At 39.9% G+C, this 25,046-nt stretch overlaps 1 long non-coding RNA gene across 1 annotated transcript; it reads left to right on the top strand.

The window, feature by feature from the left end:
* The first annotated feature begins 230 nt into the window (after positions 1–230).
* On the top strand, positions 231–21,337 carry LOC135310432 (uncharacterized). Its single transcript, XR_010370489.1, has 9 exons — positions 231–2,480; positions 5,471–6,504; positions 8,773–8,868; positions 9,850–9,912; positions 10,712–10,857; positions 14,530–14,910; positions 15,006–15,084; positions 20,342–20,467; positions 20,816–21,337. It is a non-coding gene; the product is annotated as an uncharacterized LOC135310432 (long non-coding RNA).
* The last annotated feature ends 3,709 nt before the right edge of the window (positions 21,338–25,046 follow it).

Raw genomic sequence — 25,046 nt, 5'->3', positions numbered from 1 at the left:
ACTTGGCCAAAAGTAGAAAAATGCCTGAATTGAACCGCTTTGTTCAGATCTTTCACCAAGAACTGACACTTGAAATTCCTTTTTGAAATTCCTCCATGTTCTTGCTGGCATGGTACATAGAGAAGCTGTACCTTTTCTTTGTTGCTTTTTATGTATGGAAAGCAGAAATCTGTTCTACTGTGTTACAATTTATGTGAAATTTTTCATTTGTTTAAAGGATGGGCTTCTTTAAAAGTCCGTTGAATACTTATTAAATATAAGAGTGCCAAGTGTGCAATATCCAACTGATATCCGCAAGTTAAAGCGATGGGATCACACTTGGCATTGTCGTAAAAGATGCAGACTACTCTTCAGATAAGGCGGGGGTCTGTTTAAGAAGTGCAAGAGTAGTGTATCGGTATAACTCATACCAATTAATAACAGGGGTGCTTGAGTGTAACTACACAGTCCAGTGGAGTTAGTACACCCAAGCTAGTATGTCCACTTAGCGCAGTACCTCCCTCCATGTAGTGCATGGAGGTGCTAGCCCCAGTGCAGAAACTGAAGAGCCACACTAGCGTCCAGTTCTTGTTGGCTCCATTGTGTTCAGCTTGTTTCTGATGTTGTTCTACCAGTCTTGACACACAAGGTGACACTAGTAGTACTGTCAATATACACTAACGGCTAAATATCAAAGTCCTTCTTTGCCTTTATTTGTCACTGTTATGGTGACACAGGGCATCAATGTTCATTGGGAACATTCCTGTTCCCAATCAGCATTTCACAACAAGGGACGGACGTCTTCCCTGGTAACCTTGGATAGGTACAGCTTAGGCATCTGGATATGAAAGAGTTGTCTTCACACCTTCTATACTTTGTGGGTGTAAAGTGGCATTTGTGGGACTTAATTAATGTTGCTGTGAGGTAGATATCTAACCTAAGGTCAGATGTATTGTGACTTAAAAGGGCCTGTTCCACTCCACTAATTAATAAGACTCTCAATTAATATCTGAGGTATACACAACCACATTTTGGAAGTCCAAAGTTAGGTAAGATAAATGTGATAGCTGCAGTCTCGTCCTGTCTGAAAAGTAGAGTCGCCATTGTTCCACAGAGCATGAAGTTGAGGTGGGACACGTGCTTGAGATCAAAATGCAGCTCACTGGAAGACCTTTATGAGTCCATATTCTAGAGCTTTTCATGTGCCTGTCTTATGGGGAAGAGAACTACAGTACCTCCATAGGATGTTGCTTTAAGGAGAATATTGTGTTTTGATCAGGCTTCTTATACCGCTTTTGCTGACACATTTCACAGATTTCGCATTTAGGCATCTGAAGTTTGGTTCTAGCCTATATATAAGCACTAAAATAACTGTGTCCTGATTTCCTAATGTGCTAACTTATTTGGAGGCAAGTGGGCTGAATATCTCTGACAAGCCGGTCACTTTTATTTAAGTCATCGTAATGGAAAATTTTGGTGAGAAGGGCTCATTGAGGTTGCGCTGCCAAGGTGATGTTCCTTGTAAATCTGCTTCAGGAGAGACTTCAGGAGAGTATAAATGTTGCTTTCCACTTAGTGAAAGATAAAGTCTAGCATTCTGTCACTCAAACAAAAATTGCTAGTCCTGGTACTATTTTGGGGGGAATGGAGAAGACTTTGGGTGCCTTATGCAGCCTCACTTAAAATGAAGGGAAAGGCTAAGAAAATGGTAATAACTGGGAATCCCTTAAACTATGCACCCATACCATCTAACCATGCCTCTTCATCCTTTCTTGCAGCCGCTTACCAGAAATAGAGCTAGGATGGTGAACTACAGATCATATGGCCTCCAGAAGTAGAATCATATGCAGACAAAAAAATGTCAGCAATGCTGACTTCGTGCACATGTTTGACAGCCAGCAGTGCTCTCAGAAGCGCCTGATATTGAGGCTTGAGGCTTAAATTTTCTCTGTCTCCTAGCACTCTGAGGTGGAATACTGCAGTAATGCAGGATCTGGTTAATAGCTTGCTGATGCACAACTCCTTAAGAGTAAGTCAGAGGTGTAATTACAGATTGCTTTGTAACTTGCCAGTTTGTGTCATGAGTATGGGCATTTAAACATTCTGTACTTTCAGACACATTTTATTTCCTCCTTACCACACCGTGTAGTTAGACTAAGGCCTTGCCACTGGCTATCTCTTTACAGAAGCAGTTGGTTTAATGTGGGAATATTTACATTTCTGCAAGAAAAAACGAGAGTGTAAAATGTAGATACTGTATGAGCAGGTGCACTGCAAGCCCAAGAAGAAAATTGGTTCAGCAGTTGTTTGCCATCATGGTTTTAGATTAATTCCTACTGCATATCACTGCAGGACTAGCAATGAACATTTCTTGTACGTTTTACTGAATTACTATCAGTGTGATTTTTTTTTCCACAGGGGCCTGGGATTGGGCAATGTTTATAGCAGTCCAGATGTGAAGGCTGGTTCCTCATTAAGTCACCCTGATCTTCTAATCCCAGGTTCACATACTTCTAGTGCTGTATTTTATCCGATGGTTTTATCTAGCATTGTATCCAGGTCACATGGAGTTTATGGAAAACTGCTTGAAATGCAGTCTCTAGGGTGGTGTTTAACAAGGTGTGCATGAGGATGTTTATGGGGTGTGAGAATGGGAGTCTATTCATTCTCCACGTTGAGTGTTACTGAGCCCAGTTCTCTTCTAACCTTGTCCTGGTGCAACCATTAGAGGGGAGAGGAGATGCTGAGCTATTGTATTCAGCAGCCTGCAATGTCTGCCAGCTACTTGTCTGCTACCATACCATAAACCATGCCCGGGTGCTTGGCTCTTGCATCTCCAGCACCTGGCTGGGACCCAGTCTGAAGAACTGAGATCTAAACTTGTTGTTTTGGGATAGAATACATATTTCTCTGTGTTGCATCAGAGCAGTCTTTGTCAGATTATCAAGGGGGCAGTGTAAAACAGATAGTGCCTCTGCGCATTTTCTACTTTGACAGTTCTAAGAAAATGTAAATTGTGTGATGGGCAAGTATGTTGTTATCACTTGGCACCCAGAACTGTTTCTGAAAATACATCTATATTTCTAGGGCATGGTCTTTGCATATCTATGTACGTATATATATTACATTAAATGGAAACTGCAGTAAAATATAGGATTATGCTAGCTGCCAGTGCTCTAATTAGCTCAGTGCACTAAAAATAATTAACATAGTTAATCGTTGGGTTACAACACAATGAGAAGCACACACCTAATAAATCACATTTTTTTATTATTATCTGTTAAGTGTCTGGCTGCTTGAGTAATATTTTACAACTGAAATTCACCTCATGCGCTTCAAAGCCAGTAGCAAAATTTCCAGTTTTCATAATGCTATGGGATCAGACACCTATGCTCAGGGGGTTTTAATTCACCACTGCATTACTCCAGTTCCAAGATCTGATCTGTGATTTGACCACTATTTTCATTCAGCAAAACCAGAAGATTAACTATTTCTAAATTTATGAGCTAATTAGTACGCTAATACAAACCACATTTATCATTTCCCTGAGCTTGCTTAATCCTGCTTCATTACAAAAGTTGGTTCAGATGTCCATAAAAGCTTACAGAAGAAAAAAAGAAAAGTATTTGTTTTCATTTTCATTAGGGAAAAGTGAAAATTCCAAAAGATTCTGGGCAGACAGAGCTACATTCTTTTGCTCTCATTAAAGTCCTTTTAGTTACTGTAGTTAGAGGAGGAAAACACTGTGCAGCTCTAGGCATATGTCTGCAAGGTTGCCAACACCAATAATTTTATCACAGGTTTAATAAGATTTAGTGTTTTTCTTATAAAACTATAGCTGCAGAGTCCCATGATTATGAAATAATATTATCTTCCATTAAATGAGTATGTTAAAAAGAGCCCTTGTGGTTGCAAAGAAAGACTTGGAAATATAAAATTAATGGCTCAAAAATTCTGATTAACAGAAGTGTAAGAGCCCCAGATTAGTTTCTTTAAAAATCAAGATTTTAGAAGCAATCTCAGATTTTGAGAAGTGTTTATTAATCTAAATACTGTGTCAGTAGCGGCACTAATTCCAGCAGTACTGCTCTTCAAGTATTTCTGTATAGGATCTGGTGCTACATTCTTGATATTCTTTTCCCACTCCAGAAACTTAGTTTAAGACACAAAAAACCTACACGTTTTTGTGATTTAAGTGCATCAGAGCATCGAGACTTAGGGTTAAGAGTTGGTTACATATTTCAGATATTGGAGCCAGACAGCAATTCGGTCTAATAATGTGCATGTCTACTATTTCCTGAAAATTTGCTGGTACATGACCCTTTATATGCATATATGTGACCCTACAACAAACTCTCTTATGTGGTGCCAAAAAATGGCATTAGCTTCAGCTGCTTTATTAAATTGCTACCCAAGCTGGCTTACATTCACAGTGAACCAGACACAGCGTATCAGCAGCTAATGCATGGTGTGCCAGCTAACATGGGAGCCTCCACTCCCCTCCACATTCGCTGGAGTTAGTGTACAGAGGAAGAACAAAAGCCCTTTGAATGCTGGGATAGAGTATTTTGCGCTCTGTCACAACGTTGTTTGTCCTTCTCCATGAAGAAGGCACTTGAGGAGCACTACCAAATGGCTACTTTGAGCCAAGCTGCTCCTCTTAAGAGCCCCCACCTCCCCCAGTCATCAAGCGGGACAGCGTACCCAGCAGACAAGTAGTCTGGCTTTTAAGAAGCACTTATCAAATAGACTGCAGCTGTGATGGACTATACTGTTCCCAACTACCTATTCTGTCCCAGAGACAAGGTTAGAGAAATAGTCCCTGTAATTAATGTTTAGGTTTTAATATCATCAGCTGAAAAGAGAAGTGGATGTGACAGCAGTCAGCAACTGCCAAGATACAGATCCAATATTTGAACTCATAAAAGATCTGGGTCATTAGAAGAATAGTGGACTATTATGGAAATGAGGAAAGTGCAAGCCAAAAGAAGACAAAGCTTGCATAATGTCCCACATGGTCCCAGGGAAAATAATTGAGGCTAAAGAATATAATTTGACTGTATGGGGAGCGTTTGCAGGGGCTAAATTCATTTGGGTGATGCAGACTTCTCTGGGCTTGAGCTGGGTTCCTGATCTGAACCGCCCTCCAGAAGAGCCTGTTGGTATCCCTTGGTTGTGAAGGTTCCCCTGAGGGGCTTAGTGTCCACAGGCTAATATGGCCTGTGGGAATAGTCCCCATGGTAACATGAAACCAGATTGTATTAGTATTTTAGTGCTGGCGTTTCCTGACTTTTAAGCGCCTCTTCACGTAGCCTTACTGTCCTGACTCCATACCTACCCTTCTGCAAGGAAGGATACTAAGAACTCTTCTGGAAAGGTCAATATCTGAATGCAACTTTTCAACAAAATTAAAACATTTTTTAATTTCCTTTTCTGCTGTGTTGTACAAATTTCTTTCACATGTGTGTCTTACAGTTTTATGTTCCCACAGGGGTGTTCACAAAAGAAGTTCCAAATAAATGTCAGCAGAAGTAAGCGGATGCAGCAAATGTCCTTAGCGTTCCAGACCTTGAAATGCAGCTAATTGGTTAGGCAGAAGTATGCGCTTATTTCCCATCCTATTCAGGACAAAGTGCAAGCTTCTACCTGAATTACTTCAAAATCAGATGCTTAAATCCTGGTCTATGACATCTTAAGTTCATTTTTGTGTTTCTGATTATGTAAAACATACCACACTATTCCTTTCTGTATCTATTCGGTATCTGTTCATTTTAACCTATTAAAAATGCATTTTAATGACTTCTATTCCTGCTAGTCCTGAAGAGATAAAGGATCTGGGAACAGTAATTGGGCTCTATTTTCTTGTTCATCAGCCTACCTGTTAGTGGCTTCCATTGCAGAACTGCCCTTACACCAATACAGTGATGCCGTGTAATGTTTGGTTCCTAAATTGCTCTTGCAGGGCTAGGTTGGAAAAATGCAATCTTTTTTTTTTTTGATCTGAGGCTTGACTGAAATGATTATATTTGTGTGTCTGTCTAGGTTCAGCTCTTCCCCCGTGGCTGTGCTGGCGGATCACAAGTTACTGTTCTTGCTAGCGTTCACCATTTCCTGCCAGCATTTCTTAACTGGAAGAGTTAGTTCGATATCAAGAGCTCCTCCTTGTACATGTTTCTAATGTAGCCATTATCCTTGCTAGTCTGAGCACTTACCCTGTTCCAGAGGGTGCTTCTGTGCATACTTTTCCACATGCCTCACACCCTGTCTGGACCCTGTGGCTGTGAAACTGCACAACCTGTTAAGGTAAACTCCATCAACAGGTTACTTACAGAAAATCAATGCCCAGCGAGCGCATCCAGGAAGCCTGAGTCTGATCACTGTTGCTGTGAGCTGCTTGTGATGTGGAGGAAGGGAAAATGCTCTCCCGCAGTTGTGAAGGCCACCTCACGTCTGCCAGGTATGGGGAAGTTACTCTGACGGGGAGTTCGCCTCATCAGCCTGGCCTGGATAGTGGCTGTGCACCGGGTGCGTACGTGTGAGGTGAGAGCATAAACATGGAGGAGGCTTCCCCTTTCGCACAAGTTATAGTACAGTCAGTAAGGGCAGCCTGGGACTACATTTTTAACACAGTGCCTTAACATTTAGGTTGCTGCATTGCAATTTTAATTAAGTGCTAGCGATGCCTACAGTTAAGCATTTCTTGTGGCTTAAATACTCCAAAGAAATAGAAAAGAAATAACTTTAAAACAGTATTTAAAAAAAAAACCAAACAGGACAATTCCATGCGTCTCTAGAAGTAAAGAAGGGAGCTGTTGATGGAGGTTCTAAACAAACCATATTTATGCGGCGTCATTATCCTCTTGTTTTCCTGGAGACATCTGGTCCAAGTCCAAGTGTCCAGGCATGCTGCATCAGTAGGGTGGTGCCAAGCTGAAGTTGTTAAAATAAATTGTTTTGGGGTTGAACTTCAAAAGCAGCAAGACAGTTTTCCAAAATGAATCCGGTAGTTCTTTGGAAATAATGAGATGCCTGATAATGTTACATTACAAAACTTCTGGGGATGGAAATGAAGCCTTACAGTAGTTTAGTATATCGAATGACTTGAAGTGATTAAAAAGGCTGTGTTTCTTTCTTTAAAAGCATTTAAAAACATGTTAAAAGGATTCAGTAAGCCAGCATTGAGTGTTGCAGGTACATACTGGGCACAGATCTGTTTTCCCCCCAGTTTTGTACTCATTCATTTGAGCACTCTGAAGAAGATGCCCACCTTCTCCCTCAGTGGTGGCTGCTTTCCACATGTTCTAACCTACATAAATTCTTAATGTTTTACTATACTTTTTGCAGTGGAGATGTTATTGGTTAGGTAATAAGAAAAAGCCCCAGTTCTACCATGTAATGTGCTTTTTTTGCACCTTATGAGAATATTGAATAGACTTCATTATTTTTTTCAATACAAGTCTGAATTCTACCATTTGATTACCTGAACCAAAAGCATTTCAATTTGCCATCCATCACCCTGACCAGTGTAAAATGCTGAATATTCAGATTAAATTGGAACTTTTTTCCTATGAATAAGGAATTTGATTCAATTCTATAATATACAGTGTCTCTGGGGAGAGGCAATTGAGCTGAAGGTCGCTGAAGGCAAGTGAGAAAATTGTATTATCCAAATACAAAATTCTTTTTCTTATCATCAAAACCTGAAATACAGCCATGGGGAATAAGGGGGTCAAGAGAGAATTCAATTAGAGATGAAAATGGAAAAGGTGCATTTTTCAACTTACCTTTCATTTTTCCAAACAAGTGGCAGCAGTGAGCTGTATGAGGACAATGAAATATTTGTCAAGCAGTTTAAACTTTTTTAAAAAATACATATCAGAAAACATTCTCAGTCACTTACAAAGAGATAGTAAAAGACCATATGGAGTGTCCAATTCTTTGTAGCCTTAACCATTGCAGTTTTAGCTTGTTAATCAGTGGTGCAGGAGAGAGAATGAATGCTTAATTGCAGCAATTTATATAGATAAAATTGTCCTATTAAGAAAGAACAATTCTGAAATACTTTTAATTCGTTTCCCCTCTAAGGTGCTTTGTGATAAGGACTTCTGCAGTTTTCCCTCCTTAACTCATAATGTTGAATGATAAATATGCAGAGTAATTGTAGAAGCATGGTGGTGTTATGCCATAAAAATGCTTGCTTTTCTCTGTATTTTTTTTAGGTTCCTCTTTATTTATTTTAGTGTAGATACCAAGAACTTATATAAAATAAACCAGACCCTGTCCAATGTGGCCACCTCTGAAAAATTAACAATTACAGCTACAGGCATTGATTTAGCCAAGAGCCGCGATGCTTGCTCCGTTCTCAGCTGCGTGGCTGGTGTCGCTGCTGCCAGTACACCTGTGTCTCCTGGATAGGTTTCCTCTTGTTAAAGGCATTTTAGCCTTGTTAAAGGCATTTTAGCTAATGCTGAGGCTAATTTTAGAGGAAAGGAGATTTCCAGTGAGATCCTAGAATGCTAATTTAGCAACTTCCTAAACTTGCTGTGTAAATTACCCAGTGATTTACAAAATTAGCTCAGGGGTTCTTATTTTGTGTCTGTACTTGTCGGTTTTGTTTGCAGTCATTTCCTAAACATTTGTTCTTTCCAAGGTGAAATCACTGTACAGAAACCTTTCTTTATTTAGCAAGTGATCATTTTTAATAGTTTATCATTACATAACCATTTATAGTCTGTCTCGTTAGAATGACGGTACCATATATAACCAAACGTTCAAATATACTTTCATTCTAAGGAGGACTTAATTCATACTGCAAGTACCGGTTCTGAGTTTGGGTTGGATCCAATATCAGCTAAAATTTAGTGAAACTGCTCTCATATTCTGTGAAAGGTAATTTGAAAATGTTGTTACTCTTGAAGCCAAATGCAGTTGTCTCTGTGATATAATCTGGAAATTAAAAAAATAAAAATTAAAAAATAAAAATTAAATAAAAAAATAAAAATTAAAAAAATAAATCTGCAAATCTTCAAACTTCAGGTGTAATAACTTGAATCTGAACATTAACTTTTCGGTGTATTTGTGATAGTGTATAATTATTAAAAGCATGTCATATTGACCATGAAGCTATTCTGCCTTTCAACAAAATAGTCTCGATTGACAAAAGTGAACTGAGCAAACATGACCTTCGTTCTCTGTTGGTGCATGTACTGGCTGTGCAGATGTGAAATTAGGCCTTTTGCCGCTTCGTGAGCACAGGCACTCAGTATTGCTAGGAAGCAGAACCAGTGATGTGGTACTCAGCACATCTCTGAACATGTGACAGAGATCATAGAGATTAATCATTTTCCCACAAATTCAGCAGTCCTTTAGAACGCATGGCTCGAACCTTGCCCAAAATGGCCTTTTTTTGTTCCATGGGACAGAAATCCCTATTCTTGCATTTTTTTTTTGTATAACAAAATTGTGCTTCAATTTTGTTGGCTTGTTTCATTTAAAGTATAATGGGTTGTGTTATAGAGACTGAAATGAGCTGGAATGAAATTATTTCAATGGGACTTCACTTTCTATACAATTTTTTAATACTCTTACTATGCTCTGTCTATTTTTAAGTGCCAGAAAAATCTCTGTAAGCCTAGTGCCTAATAGATTCACTGGCTTTCAGTGGAAGTGAAAGGGCTCTTCTTCTCAGACTGAATTGAAAGATTGGGGTCTTTGTAAAATAAAATTCTTACTAGATGGATCAGGAGTGTCTGCATGTTACTTAAACAGAGATTTGAATAATTTTTATTTTTTTGAAAAGTGACAAGGAGTTTTATAGTTCAGATCTAATGAAATAAGACTTAGTTTAATTTTCTTTTCAACCTATCACAGGAACAAGAATTTCATCCACAGTTGCTGAATTTTTCAAAGTGAAGGAAAAAGGACGTTACATAGGTAAGATTATTCAGTCTGGTTCTATTTGAATCTACTGAACTTCCTTCTATTTGACAAAATGTAAAGTTAATGTTTTTGGAATCTGGGGACTTCAATAACCTAAGAAAATTAAAAAATAAAGGGAGTTTTACTGAACTCAAATGAAGTAGGTTGTTAAAAGAAAATCAGCCTCTGGTGAAGGGAAGGGAAGAAAAATGATAAAGAGAAATCGCATTGACAGAAACCTCAAACATTATGGAAACAAGTAGGTCAGAAGAGTTGTTCAAAACAATATACCTTTGGAGTATATATTATCAAAAGCATCATTAATTCTTTAGGCAGAAAGACACCTGAGATCAAACAGATGCAAATTTATAGCTAACCATTAAACAGCTACTTGGGTGATGGGAACAAAAGAAAATATATACAGTGCAGAAAATTAAAGCACGTGATTATTAGAATTAAAAGAAGTTACCCCAGAATAATATCAGAATAAATGTAAAATAAAAGAAATGTGCTTGATGTTTCAAAACAAACTCAAGCCTCAGTGTTTGGGAATAAAGTTCTATGGGGTAGACTTTTTGTAGAAATTTGATGATTAAATCCTAAGAGCTGGGAAAGGGAGTTAAAACCAATGTCAACCACCTGGACTGTAGAGAGGAACGTCATTTTTTTAGCTAACCTTGGATGGACTGTGGACTTCTTGAGAATGCAGGAAAATAGAGGTTATGCAGTAAAGCGAGTTGGGCAGAGGCAAGCAGAACTGCACATACATTGTGAATGTGTCAAGATATAATAGAATTCCTTCACTTCCCTTCAGAGGTATCACTTCAAGAATATCGGAGGCCATAAGATGTAGGCAACAAAGGAGAAGAAGGGCTATACAGAAGGCCTAAGGATGATTTGCACTCTTGTAGGATGCTGGAGATTCTCGGCTTGGATGAACTCCATGGGAACTGAGGCCAGGTACCACCTTGCACTTGCAAGGCCAAACCAATGACGTAGAAGGCCAGAGACAAACAGTTAAAGGGCGTGCACAGATTTGTTTGCTGAATGCAGGCAAATCATTTAAATGGTAAAACAATGCTTGAAAATGCAGCCTAATGATTGCCCTGTAGTAAAGTGAAGGAAATATATCATTTAGCTAAGAGACTGACCTGCTTAATCAAATACTTTTGGAGAGACTTCTTAAATATCAGAACCCTTTTCCACACAGTGTTAGGATTATGAGATCAAGCATTCAATAGTCAGGAGTTACCAATGGGTAAGGCAGTAAGGTCAGCTCTATTGTATTTCACCATGGAGAAAATATTACACAGATGAAGCAGAAGATGAGATACTTTGCTAGAGCATCATCGCCCTGTGGAATTGCATATCCCTGAGGTTCTAGGCTGGCATCATTAGAGCCAAATTGCAGCAAGGCTTGTATACTAGTGAAGGGGTGGTGCACTTTTTACCACTCCGCATCATGGATGGCAGCCCAGGGGATGTGCTGGGCTCCTTGGAGCTATTCCAACTCCCACCGTGTCCCTCTGTAGTGATGCTGCCCCTGGAGAAGTGAGGGAATGGAGGGAAAAAAATATTCAAAAAAGTCACTGTCCCTCATATGACCCCTGCTGGACTCATGAAAAATAAGCATCAAATGCATAACAGTATGGGACTGAACTTTCTAATGCTGTTCTTGGATTTGCTGCCATTTTACCAAGATATTTAGAGAAGTCCACAAAGAATAGAGATTTTTGGAGAGGGACATCTGGAAGGAACTCACTTGAGTAGGTGAAAATTTTTTATGGCTGTGCCAGCACGTGTCATACATATCTTTTTTACTCTCTGAAGTTTTCAACTTGAGCAGCCTGCAAATACTGTTGGTTTTGTGGGCCATGGTATGCTGACTGAAGGATCCATTCCAGCTCCAACTGATATTGCTGGAAGAGTCACCCCTGACTTTAAGGAAGCGTGGCCTTAGCCAGCAGTGTGCAGCTGTGTACGCCTTAGGTATAAGGTAATTTCCTACCCACATGTCAGCAACACATCTTCTGAACAGCCAAATGTGCAAATGGTGTAGAGCATAACAGACTACCTGGTGGGAAAAGGGCCTGCCCAGGGAACTGTGATGTGAAATGTACTCTCGAAAGAGAAACACATGAGTTACCTCAGTATGTTTTGGATCAGAATCTCAGTAAGATGTGTTCAACATTAAGATTTCAATGACCTCAGCGAAACTTAACGTGTAACCAGCAGGGTACTGCTTTAGTAGGACAAATAGAGGTGCAGGTGTAGTAGAAGACAGTTCCGTTCAGTAAAATGTAAGTGCAATAAAAGCAGGCAGAAACTGCAAGAACTGGGTAGCCATGTTCTGTGGAACTGTTTCTTCCATTTAATAGAAATTTGCAGAGTGGCAACCCCCTCCCTCCAACAGTTTCCTTCTCCATTTTTTTAACTTTATAATATGAGGGAAGTATCCTAACGTGAATGTGACTATGTACCTTTTATTTTTAAGAATAAAACCCTCTTCTTTCAGCTGCAGAGCCATTATTGCAATAGTAAACAAGAAAGAATGATCAATTTGAAACTGATAACAGGGAAAACTTTCAGTGGATAGAGTAAGTTATGTTGAGATTATTTGGTGAGAGCAGATTAGGAGAAAGCCAGCACTTGTGTTTCTTGAGCTTTTGTAATGAAATGTAGGCTCATAAAGCCTTGTTGATTAGCTTTTTTTATTAACAACAAATTGCATTCTGTGGTACGCACATGTGCATATTGACAGTTAAATCCAAACTTGTTCTCTCCCATGAATGAATGTGTACACATGTACTAATCACTTTACATACAGAAACAGCTTAAAAACCCAGAAAGGGTCTGGCTCCAGAAGAGCTTTTCCTGTTTACTTTGTTGTCTGTTGGATCATAGGCTTATTAAAATGCAGCTAACATTTGGTAAAATGTTCAAGCAAGATTTGTCCAAGAGGTTGCTTTGCGTAAGTGTAGAGTGCAATGATTAGTTTGCAGTCAGGAAGAAAGAAATACATGTAAAAAGAGAAATCCAATCATTTAATTGGGTTACATGAGCGTATTACAGAATAGTCTTCTTGGAAAAGATATCAGATTGGTAGATACAGAATTTCTACTCTTAATTATTTCTTTTGGTACGTAGGTCTTATGAAGAGAGAAGAAACATCCCTTTCCTTCGCTGCTTCACAAGCAAGAAAGAACCAAAGCAGAACCCTCTCTAGGCCATACCTTTTATTTACCATAATCTGATTGCCAAAGACACAATTCAGCTGAGAATAATACATATCCATGATGATGGACTTGCCAGCCTTGCCTGATGGGAAGGGAGATTCTGGTTGGAGAAAGTGTAAGGAAAATAGTAAGAAGCACGTGAAAACTCTTTCAGTTTTGAACTCCAGATGATGTTGTACAGGGTAGGACTTCTAAAGCATCCTCTCAGGACAGAAGAAGTACAGCGAGTGTGAGAAGAATGAGAAAGTCTAAACTAAGTACTTGGACCAAAGCCATACTAGTGGGTCCATAGTCAAGTACAAAGGCTTACTGTGGACAAGTTACTGCTAGATGTAGAAAGGAGAAGCCTATTGAGCTTTGGGAAACTCTTATACTCTCTAATGATCATGCTGCTGTCTGCTGAAGAAAGAACATGAAAATGAAATTGCTAGAGATGCGCAGGGATTCCTCAGTGGTAACTCAGCACAGTTCATCAACTAAAGCCTCCCTTCCTACTGTTCCCAAAGGCTGAAACAGAGTTAGCTGAATGGGCTTTTATATGAACAGGGCATAAAACACCCATCAGCTACTGTGCTACTGATATAATTTTAAGTGTTTTGCTTAAAAATACATAACTGTGAATGTTGAACTCCTTAGACAACTCCTCAGACAACTCCTCTGAGGATGAATAAGGAAGCTTCAAATTCATTTGTTCTAAATAATTTAAGATGTTACCAGGGTACCCGTTCCTCTTCATGCCGTAGAAACAAGACAGGATACGTCTAGCCATATTAAAGGAGTGAAGCACTAGTCCTTGTCCAGAGTCTCCAAAGGTCTCCCAGGTGAATTTTATTTTGGAAGAGAAATAGAAAACTCTTTCCATTTCCCATGAGTCTTCACTTCTTAATACAGGCAGAAACTTATATTAACCTCACTTACAACCTTGACCTCAGTTGCAAGACAACTTTTCAAAATGTTTCTCTAAGTAAAGGAAAATATAAAGAATCTCCCATTACTGCCACAGCTAAAGGATCCTTTTGTTTCCCTACGTTGTAGGAGCTGGTGTAACTGGCACATGCCTAATCCTGTCTTTTAAGAAATGGGAACAATGTGAGCCTGCAAAAGGGAAAGGAGTTTTGTGCTTCTCCTCCTCTTTGGCACCTGCACATGCCAGAGGCCATGCACGTAGTGTACCTCCCATACTGCCACTGCAGTGACTCTAGGTCATATTTGTAGTGGTAAGTTGTATCATCAGCACTACAAAATTCATAAACATTCACTGGGAATGTTCGACTTGCTGTTTCTGAAGTGAAGCTTATAAATTGCATCATGAACTATCAGGAGAAGACATGCAAGTATATTTGTAACTGTAAATTAAGCAAAATGTGTTTATATTCATGTTTTCTATTCACTGAAGGAAGAATCTCGTCTCTCCTCCTTATCAAAACCAATGCATCAGATAGCTATCTCTCTCAGATGATAATGACATGATATAAATACTCTCCTATCATCTAAAGAGGTGTGTCTCTCTGTCATCACCTTTTTCATTTACTTAAACTGTGTAGTAATATCCAAATCACAAGAGAATTTTTCTATTTTTTGGGATGGGCTGGGCAGAGTTAAAATTAGCAATTCCAATCTATCACTTTAATTATATTCTCTTCTAACAGAAACTTCATCCTTCCAGCTCCTTGTGAGGCAGTAACATGTGTGTACTCTTGTGATTGACTGACCATGCCTCTGGTTTTTGTTGTTGGTTTTGAAGTAGTTGAAGAAGCAATACATACTGGCAAATCAGGTAAATGCTATGTCGGAGGAACATAAAGCTGTCTTACCCAAGCATTCATAAAAGACTCTTATCCCTGTAACAAATGGCATCTGTGTCTCTTACAGCAGAATATTCTGTACTCTGAATATCTAAATAAAGTCCACGATTGTGCAGAGGAAAGATTTCTGAATGCTACAAACAGAGGTTTGGACTGTTTTTTTTTCTCCTGAAGTGCAATGCTGTCTCAGTGGTCTACTGAAACACTGTTTTCCTTTCATTTTGCACTATTTCATAATATAACTATAAAAGGGAGTGTAACAAAAGTCTTGCATCATAACTGCTTCCTGTAATATAATGCATATGAAGTGTAGTCTGTAAAAATGCCATGAAACAAGAAGTCTAGATTTCAGCAAAAATAAAATCGGTATTTATGTGGAAGAGTTGTTGTCATTCTGTTGCTGGTGGCAGCTCAGAAGTTGACTATTTTAATTCTCACTGGTGTGCTGTACTGACAAGCCTGCCTGATCCTCTACCCTTACAGTAAGGGCAGATTTAGGCAGCCAGAGCTGACAAAGCAAAACAGCTTTTTATTTAACACGTCTTTAAAATGGCTTTTCTCTTGTCTATGTGTTAGTGACTAAGAATAATTAGTTTCACGTAAACATAATCTTGATAAACAGAAATAAACACAGTTTATGGAACAGTTCAGTAAATAGCATATACAACAGGCAGTTGCTATTAGGAGTAGCAGGTGTTCTTGGTCAGTGGCTCCTGGTATAAGCTGGTTTCATTTACACAGACATTTGTGGTAGGAATAGAAGTGTGTTCATACTTCTAAATATCAAAACTGTTGCTTGTGAAATGTTATTATGTGAAAATCTAGTAACATATCTTCTTTGATTTTTGCCTTCTCAGTCCATCTGTTTTATCATGTAAGAAGGTAATAGAGTCCTGTCCCCCACCCCCACTTCTAACTGCATTGTGCTATAAGACAGAATAAAATACTGTAAATGTGACTGTAAATAGTTTGTCAGCATTTATGTTGGCTTCGTCCAGGGCTGGGAGAAAGAACCGACACTCACTGGGAAACTGGCAGTCTTCCATGTTCTGTGTGGCATAACTCTCATTGTCACAGTAGTTTTAGTTGTTGAATTTTTGAGCAGGAATGTTATTGCATATACATCTGTCCCACAAACCTGGGAGCAAGTTTTGTCATTCCTAGACCTTGTATGAGTTAGTATAATATTTAGTAAAGGTGATTTCATATCTGTAGGAACAGAAAACTTTTTCGTGACCACTTCTAAGTAAAACAAAGATGTGCCTTGTAGCCTCTCAGTGCTGTGCAGTCTTAGCATGAGGCCCTGGAAGGTAGTAAGAGGGCAAAGGAGACGAGAGCCGGTCAAAGATATATGATAAATTAATAAGCCACATGTCTGTGTCTCCAGAAGTTATTGCAAGGCTAACACCCCCACCCGTGTAATGCTATTAGTATCTATTGATTCTTGTGATGGTCAGAATGACAGAGGAATAGTGCACTGGAAATAAAGACAGACAGAAAATAACATGTTTAAAATGGGCTGGTGGAGGAGGAAAATTCAGGTGCCAAAGTTTATATCCTTAAATGCAGCAGAAATCGACTCTCTTTCTCTCTCACACATACGTTGTATACAGCAAATACTGTATCAAGCCTCCTTTTTTCCCTCATTTGAACCCCAAATGAGGGTTCTCGCTGGTAGGCTAAATGCTTTGCTGAAGGCAAGAGTCAGAGAAGCTGTAACGCTGGCCTGCTGTGATGCGAGAAAACAGCTCTGCAATACCTTGGTTTCTTGTGGGCTGCGTTCACTGAAGAAGGGGGTGGCATACACGTGACTGGTGTTTGAAATGCAAACATGGCACAAGAGTGCGTTGGATTCCTACAGCGCCCACCTGGGACCGAAAGGTTTGGGAAGCTGGGCTGGCATCTCTGTTGCGTTGTGTGCTCCTGAGAGCCTGGCTCAGGACTTCTTGCACTCTGAAGTGGTCCGTCAGGTGTCCGTTCCCTGGAATTGTTCTGATCAAAAGTCCAGTTTTGTGTGTTCGAAAGAGGATGAGTTGTTTATCATTTAACTATTTTCACATGAACCCCACATGGTCATCTTATCTAAAGGAGCAGGTGTAAAACAGGGCTCAGGTGCTGGCCTAACTCTAATGGCTGCCAAGCCAGGAAATGCAGAGCGACCCCGGGGCTTAGGGTAACCCAGTGCAACAGCAATGTAGGAAAGGGGACGGCATGTTGAATAGATTAAAGTAACTTCTGTTTGGAACTTTAGCACTGGCGCATGAAGGAGAAGGAGGTATTCTGGTATATACTGGCCCTCAGTTTTGGGGCCGGTCTTATTTAATATCTTTATCAATGATCTGGATGAGGGGTCTGAGTGCGCCCTCAGGAAGTTTGCCCTCAGTAAGATACCAAATTGGGCTGACGGTTAGACTTGATCATCTTAGAGGTCTTTTCCAACCTTAATGATTCTATGATTTGCCATGTGCCAAAGAACTGGAAAGGAATTTGTTGTAGAGATAGCACAGTTGCTACTGTATGCAGAGCTGGAGCTGTACAGGCTGGCAGGTGTTTGGCTGCAGGTAGCCGACGGCCAGGAGGGGACTGGCAACGTTACCCACATGTCAGTTTTTTCCGTTGGTTTTTTGCCAACACGCTCCTTCAGAAATATTGCCAGCCTGTGAAGAGAACGCCATTCCAGAGCTGGTAGGCAGTGGTTCGGCAAAAATAGTTCCCACTTGGTCCCAAAATACAGCATTCCCAGAACTGGAACATACCTGTGCAGGAATTGCAGCTGATTTCTATATCCTTGACATCACTTACTGTCCTTGTTAGCTTTTGCTTTTTACCCCCCTGCAATGTCAGACCATAGTCCTGTTGTTCGTCAGGCTTCTACATTTTCTAACCTGTTTACCCACTTCTCATATGAGCTGTGATCTGTTTGGTTTGGGTCTCCAAGGGCTGTGGCTAACGATGCTTGTGCATCATTCAGTCAGTCTTCCTCATTTGCTGAAAACACACTTCTTGCATTTCTGTTTCTCCTCATACAAATGGGCATGTATTTCATAGATAGTTGAGTGAAATTAACCCTGGGTCATATGTGGGGCTTCATTTCTGTGGTTCCGTTTTTTAGAAATATCTTCACCAGGCATTATATGTTGCGATTGTTTTGTTTTTATGTATTTTTCCTCTCAATGTTATACCCACATCTTCGTCTTTCAAACGCTCATTTAAACTTTAAAAAAATGGAATAACATGCAAGAGATTAGCAGATAACCTACATTTCTATGGTGCAGCTGTGCATACCTGGTAGTTTTGATATGCGATTCTGGTTAATAGATTTGCTGTTGGAAACTGCAGCCAGGGGATACTTCAGTGAAAGGAATTCTCTTGCAACAGCTGCAAACCAAAAAAAAAAAAAAAAAAAAGTCCCAATAATAAATAATTGGGGTGACCTTGAGAAGTATTCTCACATGGTAGTTAAATGTTTATCTTTTTTTCCCCCACTTAGACTGTCATGAAGCAGAGGAATAAAAATTTAGTAGATTATAAAACATCCCACAGAGGAAAACACGTACAAGCAGTTTAGTTATGTTTTCCTACAGTCCTCCTTTCTGCTGCGCTTCTGTGAGTGTAGTTTGTTCTCAAGCAGAGAAAAAGTGATTTCGCCAGATCCTGTGGGCCAGATTCCAGCCTCAGGCCAACTTGTGCATCTTTGCTGGAGCTCATGTGGTCTGAATCAGGGATGGCAGAAGAAGCAGCCTCCTCTTCCTGCTTCTGAGCAAAAGATGAATGAGTGTGGTACCAGATGAAAGGAGGCGGTGAGTCTAATGCAGTTAGTTTATGGGGAAGCCTCCACCCAAAAGAATTTTATTTGTCTCTCAGCTACAAACAAAATTAATTTGTTTTGGACTTCCTTACAGTTTCAAATGAGTCAAAACATGAGGGTCACGGAGATGGTCGCTTCTCATTGACGACTGTGTTTTTAGTGGCACACTGGTTTAAATCAGCAGATTTCAAACAGATTTTGTATTGAAGTTTGGGACAGAGATTAACCCAATTTTTCTGAAGAGAGTCGTGGTGTGGTGTGGTGTGCAAACAGATTTATATGGCTGGTCAGTAGCTGGAAGCACAGCCATTAATGTTTGAACATCTCTGGATGTTATCTGGGAAACTGAAAAAGCAATTAGATGTTTGGAGAGACATTTAAGGGAAGAAAATAAAATCAAATATGAAATAAAGGCTTCGGGAATTCAGTGAGATGAGGGAAGAAGACTGGAGAGGTATTTGAGGAGGAAGCTGCAGTAGAATGGGAAAATACTGATTAGGAGAATTAAACTGAATTAAGTTGAAATCAGTCACAGAACCCCAAACCCTTCATCTTTAAAAGAATTTCTTTACCTATGTCAGAGGGCACAAGTGCTGGGCTTTTCCTGTGTTACCAAGAAATACATTCATTTAAATTTGGCTGAGATAGAGATGCACTAATTAAATGAAAGCCTTGAGGCAACTGAATAGTGTGAGGCTTGGTCTTACAGCTCTTTGTAATTTTTCAGATGAGAATCTTACGTTCACTTGCAAAGGCCAGCTGTCAGAATGATGGTGCTTCTTAGGGAAAACATTAGGACTTGTAAATAGGTTATCTATGAAAATGATAACATAATTTACAAGGACAAGAAGTAAAGCTGGGTATATTGTTGGTGTTTGCACATCAAATGCAAACTGGACACTGGTATCACATAAAGTTTCTAGCATATATTGATTGACTGCAAGATGAAAGAGAAATGTGAGACTGGCAGTTGAGTTGGTTGCGCCTATTCATAAGTGGTGTTAGTATAATGGCTAGTGGCAAGAAATTAATATGTCTTTATCTTGCTTACTTGTGGTTGAATATGTGTGTAGCTAGAGCTTGCTTCATAGACTAATACTGTTACAAGCTCTGGTATTTTACCTGGGCACTTTAGGTTTCAATAGGGTGCAAAAGTCAGAGCTCTAAGGGCAACTTAAAATGCATTTTTCTTTGGGGATACTAATTATCCAGGTTTGAGATGTATCTCACTTATAAAAATACATATGTTCTAAGTGCTTTAAGTGGAAATTTGTATTTATAGCATAGAATTAGTACCTGAAGTCTTGAATACCTTCCTCACATTTCTCAGTTTGAAAGCATTTAATTTAAGGAGATCCTCTCTTAAAACATAATGCAACTGACGAACTCATAGTAGCAACTTTACTTAGTCTCCAAAACGTATACAAATGTTTTTACACTTAGGGTTTTGTTGTTTTGTTTTTTGGTGTTTTTTTTTTTTATATTGGGACGTTAAGATACATTAGAATCGGCTCTCTAGGTCAAATCATATTAGGTATTTATATTTCATAGGTTTAAAAAGAGTTTGAGTGTTTGGTGTGTATATTTTCCCCTAGGTAACAAGCAGAATGGCTATGCAGATACCTGATGGGTCTATTGGTTGTCATGGCACTCGGTGCAAAGGAGCAGAGCTATCCCAGCCCCATGCTGGGGGAATTAAAAATGAAAATGAGAAAGATTAGGTAACGTAATGTTGATTTTTCTTATGACTTCTGCTTCTTCTGAGAAAAACAAATGCAATATTTTTAATGAGAAAAAAATATATCTCAGATACTCTTAGTATTTAGAGATGTCAGCATTTTGTGCGGCAGCTTATTTCTAGCTTGACCGCATTTCTGTTTATAAACCATCATTGGAGATTTATAATGGAAGGAGATGATGCTCCAGGTGATATGTGCATACTGCCTATACTGATACTCCTTAGAAACTAGCCAAATTTAACTTGGATATGCAAATAAGATCACTTCAGTACCCTATGGTGTATTACTCTCTGTCTGCCTGACCCCCTTCTGTGGTTTCTCTCACCACAGCACGACTGTCCAAAGCGTCTCCAGGAGCTGCTCCTACCCTGCAGCCGGTGCTGCATGGCACACGCGGTACGTGGAGGGCTCCAGCCCCCTGACCTGCCTGCCGCTTGGCCACGGGTGCAGCTCAATCCAGGCACCACATGCTGCACGCTGTTATTTTCCCACCCCTTATTTATAAAGTGCAGTTTAAGGAATCTCAGCCAATATTCATAATTTTTAGTGATCTCTCAAGAGCCACTCACAGGCATTGTTCAGGGAAGGAGAGTGGTGGGCTTGTATCACCAGTGGTCTGGGGTGGGGGAATGTGGAGATCTGGCTATTTGCAGATCACACACCCTCTAGAAGCTGTTGTCATCATGGAAGCTTTTGGTTTTTTTAAACTTGGGGCTAGTTGCCAAAGAATAAGTACAACCTAAGCATAGATGCCATGCTGGAAGCTTCCCAGCTGGCAGTCAGCTGCCAATCCAGAAGGGTCTCCGTCTTCCCTAAGTTACCCATTGTGTCGCGCTGGCCCTGGACTCGTTTTCTGGATACCTTCTGTCCAAAGCAGCAGCACTCACATATGTGGAGGAACTAGATTGCTGTCTTGATGTCAGATCATAGAACAGAGAGAGAAGAAATGGTCTAGTCCAGGAGTGATCTATCTTTTTGACATCTTCATATGGCTGAGAGCCACCTGCATCTGTCCTGCTCTGTGCCCACCACTTCTTCCCCAGAAGGTACTCTGGCTGGTGCTTCTTGTCTCCTGGCACGCCTGACTGCTGCCCATCTACACGCCTGCCTCTTAGGACTCCCCAGACCATACCTCTTTCCCTGCACCATCGCTGCAGATACCTCAGGCCTCCTTCTCCATCCCAGCATCCCCAGGCATTGGGAATTTTCTGTTCCCTTTCTGTGATCTCCATAGGCCCCAGGGCCACTGAATCTGCGTCCTACAGGATTGCCAGCACCGTGGAGGCTCCAAACCTGCTGATACCACAGTTAAGGTCATCTTATAGATTCAGCATGCCTTTCCTCCTTCCTCCTTTGGGAAAGTGCATGCAGAGGTTTGGGTTTTACCCAAATACACTGTGCTGGCACCAGGTGCTTTCAGTCCCGTAGTGGGAGAAAGCTGGCCTTGCTGAGCAGAAAATGTAAAGCTCACGCAGAGTCCTGAGAGATGAGTACTCCACAGCTTTCCAGGGGTGACAGCTACTTGAAGTGACAATTCTGATATTCCACCCCACAGAGTAAGAAGGTGCAGAAGCATACTGTACCATGGATACTTGGGCAGAAGGTGGTGGAGTAGGTGGGTTTAAGGCCTCATGCGCTGATGGAAGTCTTACATTCTTACATCCTGGTCACTAGGCTCTAGGTATTTAATAGCCTGTGGGCAGTGAATTAGGGTCAAAGAATATGGAAACAGGAATATTAGTGGTTTGAGTACAATACTCTTACAGCCTCAGTCTGCTCTGCAGTACAAGAATGTAAAAATGTTAAGTGATAACAAATGTTCCATGTTAATTTGACTCATCTCCAAATTACTGGCAGCATGATTCTAGAGGATTTCCTTTTCCCCAGGTGCATTTGCAAATGTATATTTACATTTACTGGATAGAATTCAGCGACAAGAATGATCTGAAATGAAATTATGAAATGCATTGCTTGGAACAGTCAGCTGCAGAAGGGAAACAGATTAAGCAGAGAACAATCTATCCAGGATGCTGCCAGGCCGGGCTGCAGAAAAATTACAATCTATATTCATTAAAGATACTTAATAATTTTATAAAAAAATAAATGTAAAAAAAATATCTCAAGTCAGGAAATATGAACTTTATTATTGATTAAGCATTTGAAAAGGGATTTTTCTCAATAAAGGAAACCATATTTTCTACTGACTCTTTTTCTCTTGTGTTTTCATTAAGCAATTTAATATGTCTGAATCTTACTTTATGTTGTGTTTCCTCTTTATTACTTTATATTATATCTCTGTCCGTAGATTGAATGATATAATGCTTAGCTAGGAAGAAAATATGCTCTCTGTTCAAACAGGTATAATAATTTCAGACCAGCTTTACTCTTCTTATTGGAGAAAAAGTTATTAAAAAGCCTGTAAAAGGTGTTTGTTTCCTTTTTTGATCAAAGACTTTGGTACTCAGGTTTTTCTCTTTCATATTCAGTAGGAAATACAAAGGTGCCCTGTTTGTTTTGTAAAGGCCCTGTGTTGCACTGTTAAAGTCAATGGGACATTTGCCTCTAACTTCGATGGGAATGCGACCAGACCTGTGTGTATAGCAGAGAGCAGTATTCATCCTGGTGTAATGGAAGAGATGCGCAGGCATTTTGAATGCCCGGCAGTCCTTGCTTGGTTTTCCTAACTAGCCAAATGCACGTATGAGTGCTTCCTCAAGGCCAATAAGAAGATGAACGTTAGTGCTGGAGAACACTGAATTTCTGAAGAAAACAAATTTTCAGGTGTCTTTTTTTCTTACTACATCTCTTTCTTGCAGAGGTACTGCTCTGATAATGACCATTTTAAAAAAAAGAAAAAAGATGCATGTGTTGTGAGAAAATGTTCTTTAAGCCAGTCTGAGGCAAACAAAACATCCAAAGAAAAGTCCCTCTTGCTTAAGAATCTTCTCTGCTGGGTGTGGAGGGTGCAGCAGTGGCAGCGTGGGCGTTAATCTGTCTTGCTTTTGCCATTCTGCAGCAGTAACTGCATTTATGTTTCCTTGGCTGTCTCTGATAGTTTTATCATCAACTTCATCACATCAGTGGAGGACAAACCTTAGAGTTGATGAAGATGAGCTTCCATTGATCTCTTTGGGATTTGGCCCGGCACAGACCACAAACAATGATGGAAGACTCGCCTCTGGGAGCTGTGCCTTCATAGGAAATGGAGTCTCTGAAGATCGGGGCTACTTCATGCTTCAAATTAACAAGCTCTGTCTGTACCTACTTCTTTGAAAGTACAATACAAAAGTCGGTCTTTTGATCAAAATGGTTTCCTCTAATCTATTTAAAATCAAGGTCTTTTTATGTTAAAAAACCACCTGGGTATCGTAATAGCAGGCAGAACTCAGCAAGCATACGTGCAGACCTGGTGGTACCTAGCAGTGACAAACAAGAACTCTGCAAATATTCAGTGTGCAGCTACAGGTATCCAAAAAAAGCTGTAGCAGATAAACAGCCTTCTGTGCTATCTTCAGAAAAAATATGGGAGGTTATAAACACAGTTTAAGTATTTGAATGAAAGGTTGTCTGTGCTGGCATGTGGTGAAAGGAGGCAGGTGCTGAACATTTAGCAGAGAATTCAACTGCAATTTTGCTGTGGACATCTACAGCAGGACAGGAGCCAAATTTGCAGCTTTAAAACTAAGTTTATATGACTATTGCAGAGGGTATCACCTTAGAAAGCAAAGCCGTTCTCAAAAAATACACCGCCCTGTTAAAAATATGTATTAGTAGTTTGGAAACCTGGGCGTATTCCCTCTTCCAGAAATAGGTTCCTGCATTGAAAGAGGTATTATCAAATGTAACAACAGCTAGTCAAATTTAGGTTTTTTGTGCTAAACTCATCTTCTCTGGAGTTAAGCATACTTTTTATTTCTGTAAGAGGATGAGATGATAGAAGACATTCTGTGAATGTTACAGCAAGGAACAGAAAAATCTGCAACTAGTCCGAACAGAAAAAAGAATAAAATAGAAATATGGATTAGGATTGAGAAGGAAGTCCATGCTTCTTCCGACCTCTTTTCCAGGAACAATTCAAGGAACAAAGCATTTGCTTATCTTTGGATGGATGATGAAAGCCAGTTCTTTCCAGCAAAGCAGCTAAGCCTGTACTGGAGTCCTGTTACAGTTAAGAAGTCGTGAGGTGTCATTGCTGGATTTGAATAAAAACCAGGAAGCTACATACAACCTTACCTTCAGCCAAACTTATTATTTAAATGGAAGTATTTAACAAATAAGAACCCAAAAAAACATATATGTACTTTTGCTTGGAAGTTTTTTCCATTCCTTGCTCACCATCGTAAAGTAGAAAACTGTGAAGTAAATGGTCCTTGAGCTATGAAATCCACTATTAAAACGCAGTCTCTAGGAGCCACTCTGGTTTCCACAGGCACAAGGTAGGTCCCCCAGGTGACCTGAGTTTCCCCTTGGTTTATCCTTTGAGTGTGTGTGTTTGTGAGTGTGGTCATACCCTCTCCTGGTACTCATTGCTGTAGCTTAATTGAATTCACACCAGCTGAAG

The sequence above is a fragment of the Phalacrocorax carbo genome, chromosome 1 (genome assembly GCF_963921805.1).
Source record: "Phalacrocorax carbo chromosome 1, bPhaCar2.1, whole genome shotgun sequence".
In the NCBI taxonomy this organism is placed as follows: domain Eukaryota; kingdom Metazoa; phylum Chordata; class Aves; order Suliformes; family Phalacrocoracidae; genus Phalacrocorax; species Phalacrocorax carbo.
Note: the sequence above shows the minus strand (reverse complement) of the source record. Positions and strands in the feature narration are given on the sequence as shown.